Source organism: Gorilla gorilla, chromosome 10 (assembly GCF_029281585.2).
Source record: "Gorilla gorilla gorilla isolate KB3781 chromosome 10, NHGRI_mGorGor1-v2.1_pri, whole genome shotgun sequence".
In the NCBI taxonomy this organism is placed as follows: Eukaryota; Metazoa; Chordata; class Mammalia; order Primates; family Hominidae; genus Gorilla; species Gorilla gorilla.
Window position 1 is genome coordinate 149,185,167 of NC_073234.2, and position 16,546 is coordinate 149,201,712.

General features: G+C 53.8%; 1 long non-coding RNA gene across 1 annotated transcript; it reads left to right on the forward strand.

The window, feature by feature from the left end:
• Positions 1 to 1,291: 1,291 nt before the first annotated feature.
• LOC129525652 (uncharacterized) lies at positions 1,292 to 16,546 on the forward strand. The gene is made up of 9 exons (XR_008670081.2): positions 1,292 to 1,409; positions 1,637 to 1,694; positions 1,788 to 2,020; positions 5,224 to 5,281; positions 5,375 to 5,607; positions 12,344 to 12,401; positions 12,495 to 12,727; positions 16,144 to 16,201; positions 16,295 to 16,546. It is a non-coding gene; the product is annotated as an uncharacterized lncRNA (long non-coding RNA).

The window sequence follows — 16,546 nt, forward strand, 5'->3', positions numbered from 1 at the left end:
CAGGGCCAGGGCCCAGCATTAGGGTTGTTTTAGGGTCAGGGCCAGGGCCCAGGTTTAGGGGTGTTTTAGGGTCAGGGCCAGGGCCCAGCGTTAGGGTTGTTTTAGGGTCAGGGCCAGGGCCCAGGGTTAGGCTTGTTTTAGGGTCAGGGCCAGGTCCCAGGGTTAGGCTTGTTTTAGGGTCAGGGCCAGGGCCCAGGGTTAGGCTTGTTTTAGGGTCAGGGACAGGGCCCAGGGTTACGGTTGTCTTAGGGTCAGGACCTGGGCCCAGGGTTAGGCTTGTTTTAGTGCCAGGGCCCAGGGTTAGGGTTGTTTTAGGGTCAGGGCCGGGGCCCAGGTTTAGGGTTGTTTTAGGTCAGGGCCAGGGCCGAGGGTTAGGGTTGTTTTAGGGTCAGGGCCAGGTCCCAGGGTTAGGGTTGTTTTAGGGTCAGGTCGAGCGCCCACGGTTAGGCTTGTTTTAGGGCCAGGGCCCAGTGTTAGGCTTGTTTTAGGGTCAGGGCTAGGGTCCAGGGTTAAGGTTGTTTTAGGGTCAGGACCTGGGCCCAGGCTTAGGCTTGTTTTAGTGCCAGGGCCCAGGGTTAGGCTTGTTTTAGGGTTAGGGCCAGGGCCCAGGGTTGGGCTTGTTGTAGGGTCAGGGCCAGGACCCAGGGATAGGGTTGTTTTAGGGTCAGGGCCAGGGCCAAGGGTTAGGGTTGTTTTAGGGTCAGGGCCAGGGCCCAGGGTTAGGCTTTTTTTAGGGTCAGGGCCAGGGCCCAGGGTTAGGGTTATTTTAGGGTCAGTGCCCAGGGTTAGTGTTGTTTTCGGGTCAGTGCCCAGGGTTAGGGTTGTTTTAGGGTCAGGTCCATGGCCCAGGGTTAGGCGTGTTTTAGGGTCAGGGCCAGGGCCCAGGGTTAGGGTTGTTTTAGGGTCAGGGCTAGGGCCCAGGTTTAGGCTTGTTTTAGGGTCATGGCCAGGTCCCAGGGTTAGGGTTCTTTTAGGGTCAGGTCCCATGGTTAGGGTTTTACAGTCAGGGCCAGGGCCCACAGTTAGGGTATTAGGCTCAGCGCAAGGGCCCAGGGTTAGGGTTTTAGGCTCAGGGCCATGTCCCAGGGTTAGGGTTTTAGGGTCAGGGCCCAGGGTTAGGGTTTTAGGGTCAGGACCCAGTGTCAGAGTTTTAGGGTCATGGCCCAGGGTTAGGGTTTTAGGGTCAGGGCCCAGGGTTAGGGTGATTTCCAGGAAGTGACCTCACAGTGACTCAAGCTACCACTTACTGTTGATTGTGATGTAATGCCAGCTGAGGCACATGCCTTGGGAGCTAAGTGGTTGCTGCCCTTGACTACTATGAAGACTGGTGTGGGAAGGGTCGCTTTGGATGCACTTGAGCAGGGGTCCCCAATCCCTGAGCCATGGAGCCGTAAGGAGCCACACAGCAGGTGAGTGGTGTCGAGTGAGGGAGTGAGGGAAGCTTCGTCTGTATTTACAGCCACTCCCCTTTGCTCACATTCCCGCCTGAGCTCCACCTTCTCAGATGAGCAGCAGCATTAGATTCTCATAGGAGAACGCACCCTGTTGTGAACCGTGCATGTGAGGGATCTAGGTTGCGCTGTGCTTATGAGAATCTAATACCTATTGATCTGTCACTTTCTCCCATCACGCTCAGGTGGGACCATCCAGTTTCAGGAAAACAAGCTGAACACGCCCACTGATTCTACATTATGGTGAGTTCTATAATTATTTTATTATATATTCCAGTGTAATAATGGAAATGAAGTGCCTAATAAACGTAAATGTGCTTAAATCTTTTGGCCCAGCTCCTACCTCCCGGCAGCCTCGCCAGGCCCAGAACTCTCTCCAGTCAGCCTCTACAGACCAAGCTCATGACTCACAATGGCCTATTGAGGCCCATACCCTACCTCACGGCAGTCTCCGCAGATGAGCCTACTGCCTCACAACAGCCTCCACAGGCACAGCTCCATCGTTACAATGGCCTCTTTAGACCCAGCTCCTGCCGCCCAGCCTTCTCTCCAGGCCCTGAACTTTCTCCGTAAGTTGAGGTAGCTGGGACTGTAGGTATACATGACGATACTTGGCTAATTTTTAAATTGTTTTGCAGACATGGGGTCTCACTTTGTTGGCCAGGCTGGTGTCAAACTAATGGCCTCAAGTGACCCTTCCACCCCTGCCTCCCATCCTCGAGGTATGTGCCACCACAAGGAGCACTTGTTCAATTTTCTAAAGAAAAAATTTCTAAAGTAAGGCTGTGGGATGATGGCAGGAAGATAAAAGAAAAACAGAAGAATAAGTTAAAATGACTTATTCACACATATTCTTTTGACAGCAGGAAGAACTTTTAGTATATACATTCCTTACAAACAAACAAACGGCAGATAAACAATGTTGTATAGGAACTTCAACACACACTGTACAATATTCCCACTTTGCTGACATAAGTTATGGAAATTTCGTGGTTTCCTTGAGTGTCGCTACCAGTATTTTGCTTCTCTGATGATTTTTATCAACTTCCTCATCTGTTAACTTCTCTCCAAGGTATGTCATGTCACGACATACTGCCGCTGCACGAACATGGCCAGTGTCTTCCTATTAAACATGAAGAAAGCTTTCCTAATTTCTCTTTTTACTCTCTGTCTTTGTGTTCTGCATTTTCCTTACTTTTATTGTCAGAAACTCCAGAAAGTGAATCGTACTAATTTATCACGATTTGCTTTATTAATTTATACTATGCTTATATGGAATTTTGCCCAACAGACCTCATTACAATTTGGGCCAGGGCCCAGGGTTAGGGTTGTTTTAATGTCAGGGCCCAGAGTTAGGGTTGTTTTAGGGTCAGGGCCCAGGGCTAGGGTTGTTTTAGGGTCAGGGCCCATGGTTAGGGTTGTTTAAGGTTCAGGGCCCAGGGTTAGGGTTGTTTTAGGGTCAGGGCCCAGGGTTGGTGTTGTTTTAGGGTCAGGGCCCAGGGTTAGTGTTGTTTTAGGGTCAGGGCCCAGTGTTAGGGTTGTTTTAGGGTCAGGGCCCAGGGTTGGGGTTGTTTTAGGGTCAGGGCCCAGGGTAGGGTTGTTTTAAGGTCAGGACCCACGATTAGATTTTTAGGATCAGGGTCAGGGCCCAGGGTTAGGGTTTTAGGGTAAGGGCCAGGGCCCAGGGTTAGGGTTTTAGGCTCAGGGCCAGGGCCCAGGGTTAGGGTTTTAGGCTCAGGGCTAGGGCCCAGGGTTAGGGTTTTAGGATCAGGGTCAGGGCCCAGGGTTAGGGTTTTAGGCTCAGGGCCAGGGCCCAGGGTTAGTGTTTTAGAGTCAGGGCCAGGGCCCAGGGTTAGGGTTGTTTTAGGCTCAGGGCCAGGGCCCATGGTTAGGGTTGTTTTAGGGTCAGGGCCAGGGCCCAGGGTTAGGGTTGTTATAGGGTCAGGGCCAGGGCCCAGGGTTAGGGTTGTTTTAGGGTCAGGACCAGGGCCCAGGGTTAGGGTTGTTTTAGGGTCAGGGCCAGGGCCCAGTGTTAGGTTTGTTTTAGGGTTAGGGCCAGGGCACAGGGTTAGGGTTGTTTTAGGGTCAGGGCCCAGAGTTAGGGTTTTAGGCTCAGGGCCAGGGCCTCGGGTTAGGGTTTTAGGCTCAGGGCCATGGCCCAGGGTTAGGGTTAATTAAGGGTCAGGGCCAGGGCCCAGGTTTAGGGTTGATTTAGGGTCCGGGCCAGGGCCCAGGTTTAGGGTTGTTGTACGGTCAGGGCCAGGGCCCAGTGTTAGGGTTGTTTCAGGATCAGGGCCCTGAGTTAGGGTTGTTTCAGGGTCAGGGCCCAGGGTTAGGGTTTTTTCAGGGTGAGGGCCCAGGGTTTTGGTTGTTTTAGGGTCAGGGCCCAGGGTTAGGGTTGTTTTAGGGTCAGGGCCCAGGGATAGGGTTGTTTCAGGGTCAGGGACCAGGGTTAGGTTTGTTTCAAGGTCAGGGCCCAGGGTTAGGGTTGTTTCAGGGTCAGGGCCCTGGGTTAGGGTTGTTTTAGGGTCAGGGCCCAGGGTTAGGGTTGTTTTAGGGTCAGGTCCTTGGCGCAGGTTTAGGGTTGATTTAGTGCAAGGGCCAAGGGTTAGGGTTGTTTTAGGGTCTGGCCAGGGCCCAGGGTTAGGGTTGTTTTAGGTCAGGGCCAGGGCCCAGGGATAGGGTTGTTTTAGCGTCAGGGCCAGGGCCCACGTTTAGGGTTGTTTTAGGGTCAGGGCCAGGGCCTAGGGTTAGGCTTGTTTTAGGGTCAGGTCGAGCGCCCACGGTTAGGCTTGTTTAAGGGTCAGGGCCAGGGCCCAGGGTTAGGCTTTTTTTAGGTTCAGGGCCAGGGCCCAGGGTTAGGGTTATTTTAGGGTCAGTGCCCAGGGTTAGTGTTGTTTTAGGGTCAGTGCCCAGGGTTAGGGTTGTTTTAGGGTCAGGTCCACGGCCCAGGGTTAGGAGTGTTTTAGGGTCAGGGCCAGGGCCCAGGGTTAGGGTTGTTTTAGGGTCAGGGCTAGGGCCCAGGTTTAGGCTTGTTTTAGGGTCACGGCCAGGTCCCAGGGTTAGGGTTCTTTTAGGGCCAGGTCCCATGGTTAGGGTTTTACAGTCAGGGCCAGGGCCCACAGTTAGGGTATTAGGCTCAGCGCAAGGGCCCAGGGTTAGGGTTATAGGCTCAGAGCCATGTCCCAGGGTTAGGGTTTTAGGGTCAGGGCCTGGGCCCAGGGTTAGGTGTTTACGGTCAGGGCCCAGGGTTAGGGTTTTAGGGTCAGGGCCCAGGGTTAGGGTTTTACGGTCAGGGCCCAGGGTTAGGGTTTTAGGGTCAGGGCCCAGGGGTAGGGTGATTTCCAGGAAGTGAGCTCACAGTGACTCAAGCTACCACTTACTGTTGATTGTGATGTAATGCCAGCTGAGGCACATGCCTTGGGAGCTAAGTGGTTGCTGCCCTTGACTACTATGAAGACTGGTGTGGGAAGGGTCGCTTTGGATGCACTTGAGCAGGGGTCCCCAATCCCTGAGCCATGGAGCCGTAAGGAGCCACACAGCAGGTGAGTGGTGTCGAGTGAGGGAGTGAGGGAAGCTTCGTCTGTATTTACAGCCACTCCCCTTTGCTCACATTCCCGCCTGAGCTCCACCTTCTCAGATGAGCAGCAGCATTAGATTCTCATAGGAGAACGCACCCTGTTGTGAACCGTGCATGTGAGGGATCTAGGTTGCGCTGTGCTTATGAGAATCTAATACCTATTGATCTGTCACTTTCTCCCATCACGCTCAGGTGGGACCATCCAGTTTCAGGAAAACAAGCTTAACACGCCCACTGATTCTACATTATGGTGAGTTCTATAATTATTTTATTATATATTCCAGTGTAATAATGGAAATGAAGTGCCTAATAAACGTAAATGTGCTTAAATCTTTTGGCCCAGCTCCTACCTCCCGGCAGCCTCGCCAGGCCCAGAACTCTCTCCAGTCAGCCTCTACAGACCAAGCTCATGACTCACAATGGCCTATTGAGGCCCATACCCTACCTCACGGCAGTCTCCGCAGATGAGCCTACTGCCTCACAACAGCCTCCACAGGCACAGCTCCATCGTTACAATGGCCTCTTTAGACCCAGCTCCTGCCGCCCAGCCTTCTCTCCAGGCCCTGAACTTTCTCCGTAAGTTGAGGTAGCTGGGACTGTAGGTATACATGACGATACTTGGCTAATTTTTAAATTGTTTTGCAGACATGGGGTCTCACTTTGTTGGCCAGGCTGGTGTCAAACTAATGGCCTCAAGTGACCCTTCCACCCCTGCCTCCCATCCTCGAGGTATGTGCCACCACAAGGAGCACTTGTTCAATTTTCTAAAGAAAAAATTTCTAAAGTAAGGCTGTGGGATGATGGCAGGAAGATAAAAAAAAACAGAAGAATAAGTTAAAATGACTTATTCACACATATTCTTTTGACAGCAGGAAGAACTTTTAGTATATACATTCCTTACAAACAAACAAACGGCAGATAAACAATGTTGTATAGGAACTTCAACACACACTGTACAATATTCCCACTTTGCTGACATAAGTTATGGAAATTTCGTGGTTTCCTTGAGTGTCGCTACCAGTATTTTGCTTCTCTGATGATTTTTATCAACTTCCTCATCTGTTAACTTCTCTCCAAGGTATGTCATGTCACGACATACTGCCGCTGCACGAACACGGCCAGTGTCTTCCTATTAAACATGAAGAAAGCTTTCCTAATTTCTCTTTTTACTCTCTGTCTTTGTGTTCTGCATTTTCCTTACTTTTATTGTCAGAAACTCCAGAAAGTGAATCGTACTAATTTATCACGATTTGCTTTATTAATTTATACTATGCTTATATGGAATTTTGCCCAACAGACCTCATTACAATTTGGGCCAGGGCCCAGGGTTAGGGTTGTTTTAATGTCAGGGCCCAGAGTTAGGGTTGTTTTAGGGTCAGGGCCCAGGGTTAGGGTTGTTTTAGGGTCAGGGCCCAGGGTTAGGGTTGTTTAAGGGTCAGGGCCCAGGGTTAGGGTTGTTTTAGGGTCAGGGCCCAGGGTTAGTGTTGTTTTAGGGTCAGGGCCCAGGGTTAGTGTTGTTTTAGGGTCAGGGCCCAGTGTTAGGGTTGTTTTAGGGTCAGGGCCCAGGGTTGGGGTTGTTTTAGGGTCAGGGCCCAGGGTAGGGTTGTTTTAGGGTCAGGACCCACGATTAGATTTTTAGGATCAGGGTCAGGGCCGAGGGTTAGGGTTTTAGGGTAAGGGCCAGGGCCCAGGGTTAGGGTTTTAGGCTCAGGGCCAGGGCCCAGGGTTAGGGTTTTAGGCTCAGGGCTAGGGCCCAGGGTTAGGGTTTTAGGATCAGGGTCAGGGCCCAGGGTTAGGGTTTTAGGCTCAGGGCCAGGGCCCAGGGTTAGTGTTTTAGAGTCAGGGCCAGGGCCCAGGGTTAGGGTTGTTTTAGGCTCAGGGCCAGGGCCCATGGTTAGGGTTGTTTTAGGGTCAGGGCCAGGGCCCAGGGTTAGGGTTGTTATAGGGTCAGGGCCAGGGCCCAGGGTTAGGGTTGTTTTAGGGTCAGGGCCAGGGCCCAGGTTTAGGCTTGTTTTAGGGACAGGGCGAGGGCCCAGGGTTAGGCTTGTTTTAGGGTCAGGGCCAGGGCCGAGCGTTAGGCTTGTTTTAGGGTCAGGGACAGGGCCCAGGGTTAGGGTTGTTTTAGGGTCAGGGCCAGGGCCCAGGCTTAGGCTTGTTTTAGGGTCAGGGCCAGGGCCCAGGGTTAGGGTTGTTTTAGGGTCAGGACCTGGGCCCAGTGTTAGGCTTGTTTTAGTGCCAGGGCCCAGGGTTCGGGTTGTTTTAGGGTCAGGGCCAGGGCCCAGGGTCAGGGTTGTTTTAGGTCAGTGCCAGGGCCCATCATTAGGGTTGTTTTAAGGTCAGGGCCAGGGCCCCGGTTAAGGGGTGTTTTAGGGTCTGGGACAGGGCCCAGCGTTAGGGTTGTTTTACGGTCAGGGCAGGGCCCAGGGTTAGGCTTGTTTTAGGGTCAGGGCCAGGTCCCAGGGTTAGGCTTGTTTTAGGGTCAGGGCCAGGGCCCAGGGTTAGGCTTGGTTTAGGGTCAGGGCCAGGGCCCAGGGTTAGGCTTGTTTTAGGGTCAGGGCCAGGGCCCAGGGTTAGGCTTGTTTTAGGGTCAGGGCCAGGGCCCAGGGTTAGGCTTGTTTTAGGGTCAGGGCCAGGGCCCAGGGTTAGGGTTGTTTTAGGTTCAGGGCCAGGGCCCAGGGTTAGGCTTCTTTTAGGGTCAGGGCTAGGGCCCAGGGTTAGGGTTGTTTTAGGGTCAGGGCCAGGGCCCAGGGTTAGGCTTGTTTTAGGGTGAGGGACAGGGCCCAGGGTTAGGGTTGTTTTAGGGTCAGTGCCAGGGCCCAGGGTTAGGCTTGTTTTAGGGTCAGGGCCAGGGCCCAGTGTTAGGCTTGTTTTAGGTTCAGGGCCAGGACCCAGGGTTCGGGTTGTTTTAGGGTCAGGGCCAGGGCCCAGGGTTAGGGTTGTTTTAGGGTAAGGACCTGGGCCCAGGGTTAGGCTTGTTTTAGTGCCAGGGCCCAGGGTTAGGGTTGTTTTAGGGTCAGGGCCAGGGCCCAGGGTTAGGGTTGTTTTAAGTCAGGGCCAGGGCCCAGCGTTAGTGTTGTTTTAGGTCAGGGCCAGGTCCCAGGGTTAGGCTTGTTTTAGGGTCAGGGCCAGGGCCCAGGGTTAGGGTTGTTTTAGGTCAGTGCCAGGGCCCAGGTTTAGGGTTGTTTTAGGTCAGGGCCAGGTCCCAGGGTTAGGGTTGTTTTAGGGTCAGGGCCCAGGGTTAGGATTGTTTTAGGGTTAGTGCCCATGGTTGGGTTTATTTTAGGGTCAGGGTCAGGGCCCAGGGATAGGTTTGTTATAGGGTCAGTGTCAGGGCCCAGGGTTAGGGTTGTTTTAGGGTCAGGGCTAGGGCCCAGGGTTAGGCTTGTTTTAGGGTCAGGGCCAGGGCCCAGGGTTAGGGTTGTTTTAGGGTCAGGGCCAGGGCCAAGGTTTAGGGTTGTTTTAGGGTAAGGTCCAGGGCCCAGGGTTAGGGTTGTTTTAAGTTCAGGGCCAGGGCCCTGGGTTAGGGTTGTTTTAGGGTCAGGGCCAGGGCCCAGGGTTAGGATTGTTTTAGGGTCAGGACCTGGGCCCAGGGTTAGGCTTGTTTTAGGGTCAGGGCCAGGGCCCAGGGTTAGGCTTGTTTTAGGGTCTGAGCCAGGTCCCAGGGTTAGGGTTGTTTTAGGGTCAGGGTTAGGGCCAGGGCCCAGGGTTAGGGTTTTTTTAGGGTCAGGGCGAGGGCGCAGGGTTAGGCTTGATTTAGGGTCAGGGCCAGGGCCCAGGTTTAGGGTTGTTTTAGGTCAGGGCCATGGCCCAGTGTTAGGGCTGTTTTAGGTCAGGGCCAGGTCCCAGGGTTAGGGTTGTTTTAGGGTCAGGGCCAGGGCCCAGGGTTAGGGTTGTTTTAGGGTCAGGGCTAGGGCCCAGGTTTAGGCTTGTTTTAGGGACAGGGCCAGGGCCCAGGGTTAGGCTTGTTTTAGGGTCAGGGCCAGGGCCGAGCGTTAGGCTTGTTTTAGGGTCAGGGACAGGGCCCAGGGTTAGGGTTGTTTTAGGGTCAGGGCCAGGGCCCAGGCTTAGGCTTGTTTTAGGGTCAGGGCCAGGGCACAGGGTTAGGGTTGTTTTAGGGTCAGGACCTGGGCCCAGTGTTAGGCTTGTTTTAGTGCCAGGGCCCAGGTTTACGGTTGTTTTAGGGTCAGGGACAGGGTCCAGGTTTAGGGTTGTTTTAGGTCAGGGCCAGGGCCCAGGATTAGGGTTGTTTTAGGGTCAGTGCCCGGGCCCAGGGTTAGGGTTGTTTTAAGGTCAGGGCCAGGGTCCAGGGTAAGGGTTGTTTCCGTGTCAGGGCCAGGGCCCAGGGTTAGGGTTGTTTTAGGGTTAGGGCCAGGATCCAGGGTTAGGCTTGTTTTAGGGTCAGTGCCCAGGGTTAGGGTTGTTTTTGGACATGGCCAGGGCCCAGGGTTAGGCTTGTTTTTGGGTCAGGGATAGGGCCCAGGGTTAGGGTTGTTTTAGGGTCAGGGCCAGGGCCTAGGGTTAGGCTTGTTTTAGGGTCAGGTCCTGGGCCCACGGTTAGGCTTGTTTTAGGGTCAGGGCCAGGGCCCAGGATTAGGCTTGTTTTAGGGTCAAGGACAGGGCCCAGGGTTAGGGTTGTATTAGGGTCAGGCCCAGGGCCCAGGGTTAGGGGTGTTTTAGGGTCAAGGCCAGGGCCCAGGGTTACGGTTGTTTTAGGGTCAGGATCTGGGCCCAGGTTTAGGCTTGTTTTAGTGCCAGGGCCCAGGGTTAGGGTTGTTTTAGGGTCAGGGCCAGGGCCCAGGGTTAGGGTTGTTTTAGGGTCAGGGCCAGGGCCCAGGGTTAGGCTTGTTTTAGGGTCAGGGCCAGGGCCCAGGGTTAGGCTTGTTTTAGGGTCAGGGCCAGGGCCCACGGTTAGGGTTGTTTTAGGGTGAGGGCCAGGGACCAGGGTTAGGCTTGTTTTAGGGTCAGGGCCAGTGCCCAGCGTTAGGGTTGTTGTAGGTTCAGGGCCAGGGCCCAGGATTAGGCTTGTTTTAGGGTCAGTGCCAGGGCCCAGGTTTAGGCTTGTTTTAGTGCCAGGGCCCACGGTTAGGGTTGTTTTAGGGTCAGGGCCAGGGCCCAGGGTTAGGTTTGTTTTAGGGTCAGGGCCAGGGCCCAGGTTTAGGCTTGTTTTAGGGTCAGGGCCAGGGCCCAGGGTTAGGCTTGTTTTAGGGTCAGGGCCAGGGCCGAGCGTTAGGCTTGTTTTAGGGTCAGTGATAGGGCCCAGGGTTAGCGTTGTTTTAGGGTCAGGGCCAGGGCCCAGGGTTAGGCCTGTTTTAGGGTCTGGGCCAGGGCCCAGGGTTAGGGTTGTTTTAGGGTCTGGACCTGGGCCCAGTGTGAGGCTTGTTTTACTGCCAGGGCCCAGGGTTAGGGTTGTTTTAGGGTCAGGGCCAGGGCCCAGGGTTAGGCTTGTTTTAGGTCAGCGCCAGGGCCCAGGATTAGGGTTGTTTTAGGGTCAGGGCCAGGGCCGAGGGTTAGGGTTGTTTTAGGGTCAGGGACAGGGCACAGGGTTAGGGTTGTTTTAGGGTCAGGGCCAGGTCCCAGGGTTAGGCTTGTTTTAGGGTCAGGGCCAGGGCCCAGGGTTAGGCTTGTTTTTGGGTCAGGGCCAGGGCCCAGGGTTAGGGTTGTTTTAGGGTCATTGCCAGGGCCCAGGATTAGGGTTGTTTTAGGGTCAGGGCCAGGGCCCAGCGTTAGGGTTGTTTTAGCGTCAGGGCCAAGGCGCAGGGTTAGGGTCGTTTTAGGCTCAGGACCTGGGCCCAGGGTTAGGCTTATTTTAGTGCCAGGGCCCAGGGTTAGGGTTGTTTTAGGGTCAGGGCCAGGGTCCAGGGTAAGGGTTGTTTCAGTGTCAGGGCCAGGGCCCAGGGTTAGGGTTGTTTTAGGGTTAGGGCCAGGGCCCAGGGTTATGGTTATTTTAGGGTCAGTACCCAGGGTTAGGGATGTTTTAGGGTCAGTGCCCAGGGTTAGGGTTGTTTTAGGGTCAGGTCCAGGGCCCAGGGTTAGGGTTGTTTTAGGGTCAGGTCCAGGGCCCAGGGATAGGCTTGTTTTATGGTCAGGGCCAGGGCCCAGGGTTAGGGTTGTTTTAGGGTCAGGGCTAGGGCCCAGGTTTAGGCTTGTTTTAGGGTCAGGGCCAGGGCCAAGTATTAGGCTTGTATTAGGGTCAGGTCCAGGGCCTACGGATACGCTTGTTTTAGGGTCAGGGCCAGGGCCCAGGATTATTCTTGTTTTATGGTCAAGGGCAGGGCCCAGGGTTAGGGTTCTTTTAGGGTCAGGGCCAGGTCCCAGGGATAGGCTTGTTTTAGGGTCAGGGCCATGGCCCAGGTTTAGGCTTGTTTTAGGGTTAGGGCCAGGGCCCAGGGTTAGGGTTGTTTTAGGGTCAGGGCCAGGGCCCAGGGTTAGGCTTTTTTTAGGGTCAGGGCCAGGGCCCAGGGTTAGGGTTATTTTAGGGTCAGTGCCCAGGGTTAGTGTTGTTTTAGGGTGAGTGCCCAGGGTTAGGGTTGTTTTAGGGTCAGGTCCAGGGCCCAGGGTTAGGGTTGTTTTAGGGTCAGGGCTAGGGCCCAGGTTTAGGCTTGTTTTAGGGTCACGGCCAGGTTCCAGGGTTAGGGTTCTTTTAGGGCCAGGTCCCATGGTTAGGGTTTTACAGTCAGGGCCAGGGCCCACAGTTAGGGTATTAGGCTCAGCGCAAGGGCCCAGGGTTAGGGTTTTAGGCTCAGGGCCATGTCCCAGGGTTAGGGTTTTAGGGTCTGGGCCTGGGCCCAGGGTTAGGTGTTTACGGTCAGGGCCCAGGGTTAGGGTTTTAGGGTCAGGGCCCAGGGTTAGGGTTTTAGGGTCAGGGCCCAGGGTTAGGGTGATTTCCAGGAAGTGACCTCACAGTTACTCAAGCTACCACTTACTGTTGATTGTGATGTAATGCCAGCTGAGGCACATGCCTTGGGAGCTAAGTGGTTGCTGCCCTTGACTACTATGAAGACTGGTGTGGGAAGGGTCGCTTTGGATGCACTTGAGCAGGGGTCCCCAATCCCTGAGCCATGGAGCCGTAAGGAGCCACACAGCAGGTGAGTGGTGTCGAGTGAGGGAGTGAGGGAAGCTTCGTCTGTATTTACAGCCACTCCCCTTTGCTCACATTCCCGCCTGAGCTCCACCTTCTCAGATGAGCAGCAGCATTAGATTCTCATAGGAGAACGCACCCTGTTGTGAACCGTGCATGTGAGGGATCTAGGTTGCGCTGTGCTTATGAGAATCTAATACCTATTGATCTGTCACTTTCTCCCATCACGCTCAGGTGGGACCATCCAGTTTCAGGAAAACAAGCTGAACACGCCCACTGATTCTACATTATGGTGAGTTCTATAATTATTTTATTATATATTCCAGTGTAATAATGGAAATGAAGTGCCTAATAAACGTAAATGTGCTTAAATCTTTTGGCCCAGCTCCTACCTCCCGGCAGCCTCGCCAGGCCCAGAACTCTCTCCAGTCAGCCTCTACAGACCAAGCTCATGACTCACAATGGCCTATTGAGGCCCATACCCTACCTCACGGCAGTCTCCGCAGATGAGCCTACTGCCTCACAACAGCCTCCACAGGCACAGCTCCATCGTTACAATGGCCTCTTTAGACCCAGCTCCTGCCGCCCAGCCTTCTCTCCAGGCCCTGAACTTTCTCCGTAAGTTGAGGTAGCTGGGACTGTAGGTATACATGACGATACTTGGCTAATTTTTAAATTGTTTTGCAGACATGGGGTCTCACTTTGTTGGCCAGGCTGGTGTCAAACTAATGGCCTCAAGTGACCCTTCCACCCCTGCCTCCCATCCTCGAGGTATGTGCCACCACAAGGAGCACTTGTTCAATTTTCTAAAGAAAAAATTTCTAAAGTAAGGCTGTGGGATGATGGCAGGAAGATAAAAGAAAAACAGAAGAATAAGTTAAAATGACTTATTCACACATATTCTTTTGACAGCAGGAAGAACTTTTAGTATATACATTCCTTACAAACAAACAAACGGCAGATAAACAATGTTGTATAGGAACTTCAACACACACTGTACAATATTCCCACTTTGCTGACATAAGTTATGGAAATTTCGTGGTTTCCTTGAGTGTCGCTACCAGTATTTTGCTTCTCTGATGATTTTTATCAACTTCCTCATCTGTTAACTTCTCTCCAAGGTATGTCATGTCACGACATACTGCCGCTGCACGAACACGGCCAGTGTCTTCCTATTAAACATGAAGAAAGCTTTCCTAATTTCTCTTTTTACTCTCTGTCTTTGTGTTCTGCATTTTCCTTACTTTTATTGTCAGAAACTCCAGAAAGTGAATCGTACTAATTTATCACGATTTGCTTTATTAATTTATACTATGCTTATATGGAATTTTGCCCAACAGACCTCATTACAATTTGGGCCAGGGCCCAGGGTTAGGGTTGTTTTAATGTCAGGGCCCAGAGTTAGGGTTGTTTTAGGGTCAGGGCCCAGGGTTAGGGTTGTTTTAGGGTCAGGGCCCAGGGTTAGGGTTGTTTAAGGGTCAGGGCCCAGGGTTAGGGTTGTTTTAGGGTCAGGGCCCAGGGTTAGTGTTGTTTTAGGGTCAGGGCCCAGGGTTAGTGTTGTTTTAGGGTCAGGGCCCAGTGTTAGGGTTGTTTTAGGGTCAGGGCCCAGGGTTGGGGTTGTTTTAGGGTCAGGGCCCAGGGTAGGGTTGTTTTAGGGTCAGGACCCACGATTAGATTTTTAGGATCAGGGTCAGGGCCCAGGGTTAGGGTTTTAGGGTAAGGGCCAGGGCCCAGGGTTAGGGTTTTAGGCTCAGGGCCAGGGCCCAGGGTTAGGGTTTTAGGCTCAGGGCTAGGGCCCAGGGTTAGGGTTTTAGGATCAGGGTCAGGGCCCAGGGTTAGGGTTTTAGGCTCAGGGCCAGGGCCCAGGGTTAGTGTTTTAGAGTCAGGGCCAGGGCCCAGGGTTAGGGTTGTTTTAGGCTCAGGGCCAGGGCCCATGGTTAGGGTTGTTTTAGGGTCAGGGCCAGGGCCCAGGGTTAGGGTTGTTATAGGGTCAGGGCCAGGGCCCAGGGTTAGGGTTGTTTTAGGGTCAGGACCAGGGCCCAGGGTTAGGGTTGTTTTAGGGTCAGGGCCAGGGCCCAGTGTTAGGTTTGTTTTAGGGTCAGGGCCAGGGCCCAGGGTTAGGGTTGTTTTAGGGTCAGGGCCCAGAGTTAGGGTTTTAGGCTCAGGGCCAGGGCCTCGGGTTAGGGTTTTAGGCTCAGGTCCATGGCCCAGGGTTAGGGTTAATTAAGGGTCCGGGCCAGGGCCCAGGTTGAGGGTTGATTTAGGGTCAGGGCCAGGGCCCAGGTTTAGGGTTGTTGTACGGTCAGGGCCAGGGCCCAGTGTTAGGGTTGTTTCAGGATCAGGGCCCTGAGTTAGGGTTGTTTCAGGGTCAGGGCCCAGGGTTAGGGTTTTTTCAGGGTGAGGGCCCAGGGTTTTGGTTGTTTTAGGGTCAGGGCCCAGGGTTAGGGTTGTTTTAGGGTCAGGGCCCAGGGATAGGGTTGTTTCAGGGTCAGGGACCAGGGTTAGGGTTGTTTCAAGGTCAGGGCCCAGGGTTAGGGTTGTTTCAGGGTCAGGGCCCTGGGTTAGGGTTGTTTCAGGGTCAGGGCCCAGGGTTAGGGTTGTTATAGGGTCAGGTCCTTGGCGCAGGTTTAGGGTTGATTTAGTGCAAGGGCCAAGGGTTAGGGTTGTTTTAGGGTCTGGCCAGGGCCCAGGGTTAGGGTTGTTTTAGGTCAGGGCCAGGGCCCAGGGATAGGGTTGTTTTAGGGTCAGGGCCAGGGCCCACGTTTAGGGTTGTTTTAGGGTCAGGGCCAGGGCCTAGGGTTAGGCTTGTTTTAGGGTCAGGTTGAGCGCCCACGGTTAGGCTTGTTTTAGGGTCAGGGCCAGGGCCCAGTGTTAGGCTTGTTTTAGGGTCAGGGCTAGGGCCCAGGGTTAAGGTTGTTTTAGGGTCAGGACCTGGGCCAAGGGTTAGGCTTGTTTTAGTGCCAGGGCCCAGGGTTAGGCTTGTTTTAGGGTTAGGGCCAGGGCCCAGGGTTAGGCTTGCTGTAGGGTCAGGGCCTGGGCCCAGGGATAGGGTTGTTTTAGGGTCAGGGCCAGGGCCAAGGGTTAGAGTTGTTTTAGGGTCAGGGCCAGGGCCCAGGGTTAGGCTTTTTTTAGGTTCAGGGCCAGGGCCCAGGGTTAGGGTTATTTTAGGGTCAGTGCCCAGGGTTAGTGTTGTTCTAGGGTCAGTGCCCAGGGTTAGGGTTGTTTTAGGGTCAGGTCCACGGCCCAGGGTTAGGAGTGTTTTAGGGTCAGGGCCAGGGCCCAGGGTTAGGGTTGTTTTAGGGTCAGGGCTAGGGCCCAGGTTTAGGCTTGTTTTAGGGTCACGGCCAGGTTCCAGGGTTAGGGTTCTTTTAGGGCCAGGTCCCATGGTTAGGGTTTTACAGTCAGGGCCAGGGCCCACAGTTAGGGTATTAGGCTCAGCGCAAGGGCCCAGGGTTAGGGTTTTAGGCTCAGGGCCATGTCCCAGGGTTAGGGTTTTAGGGTCAGGGCCCAGGGTTAGGGTTTTAGGGTCAGGACCCAGTGTTAGAGTTTTAGGGTCATGGCCCAGGGTTAGGGTTTTAGGGTCAGGGCCCAGGGTTAGGGTGATTTCCAGGAAGTGACCTCACAGTGACTCAAGCTACCACTTACTGTTGATTGTGATGTAATGCCAGCTGAGGCACATGCCTTGGGAGCTAAGTGGTTGCTGCCCTTGACTACTATGAAGACTGGTGTGGGAAGGGTCGCTTTGGATGCACTTGAGCAGGGGTCCCCAATCCCTGAGCCATGGAGCCGTAAGGAGCCACACAGCAGGTGAGTGGTGTCGAGTGAGGGAGTGAGGGAAGCTTCGTCTGTATTTACAGCCACTCCCCTTTGCTCACATTCCCGCCTGAGCTCCACCTTCTCAGATGAGCAGCAGCATTAGATTCTCATAGGAGAACGCACCCTGTTGTGAACCGTGCATGTGAGGGATCTAGGTTGCGCTGTGCTTATGAGAATCTAATACCTATTGATCTGTCACTTTCTCCCATCACGCTCAGGTGGGACCATCCAGTTTCAGGAAAACAAGCTTAACACGCCCACTGATTCTACATTATGGTGAGTTCTATAATTATTTTATTATATATTCCAGTGTAATAATGGAAATGAAGTGCCTAATAAACGTAAATGTGCTTAAATCTTTTGGCCCAGCTCCTACCTCCCGGCAGCCTCGCCAGGCCCAGAACTCTCTCCAGTCAGCCTCTACAGACCAAGCTCATGACTCACAATGGCCTATTGAGGCCCATACCCTACCTCACGGCAGTCTCCGCAGATGAGCCTACTGCCTCACAGCAGCCTCCACAGGCACAGCTCCATCGTTACAATGGCCTCTTTAGACCCAGCTCCTGCCGCCCAGCCTTCTCTCCAGGCCCTGAACTTTCTCCGTAAGTTGAGGTAGCTGGG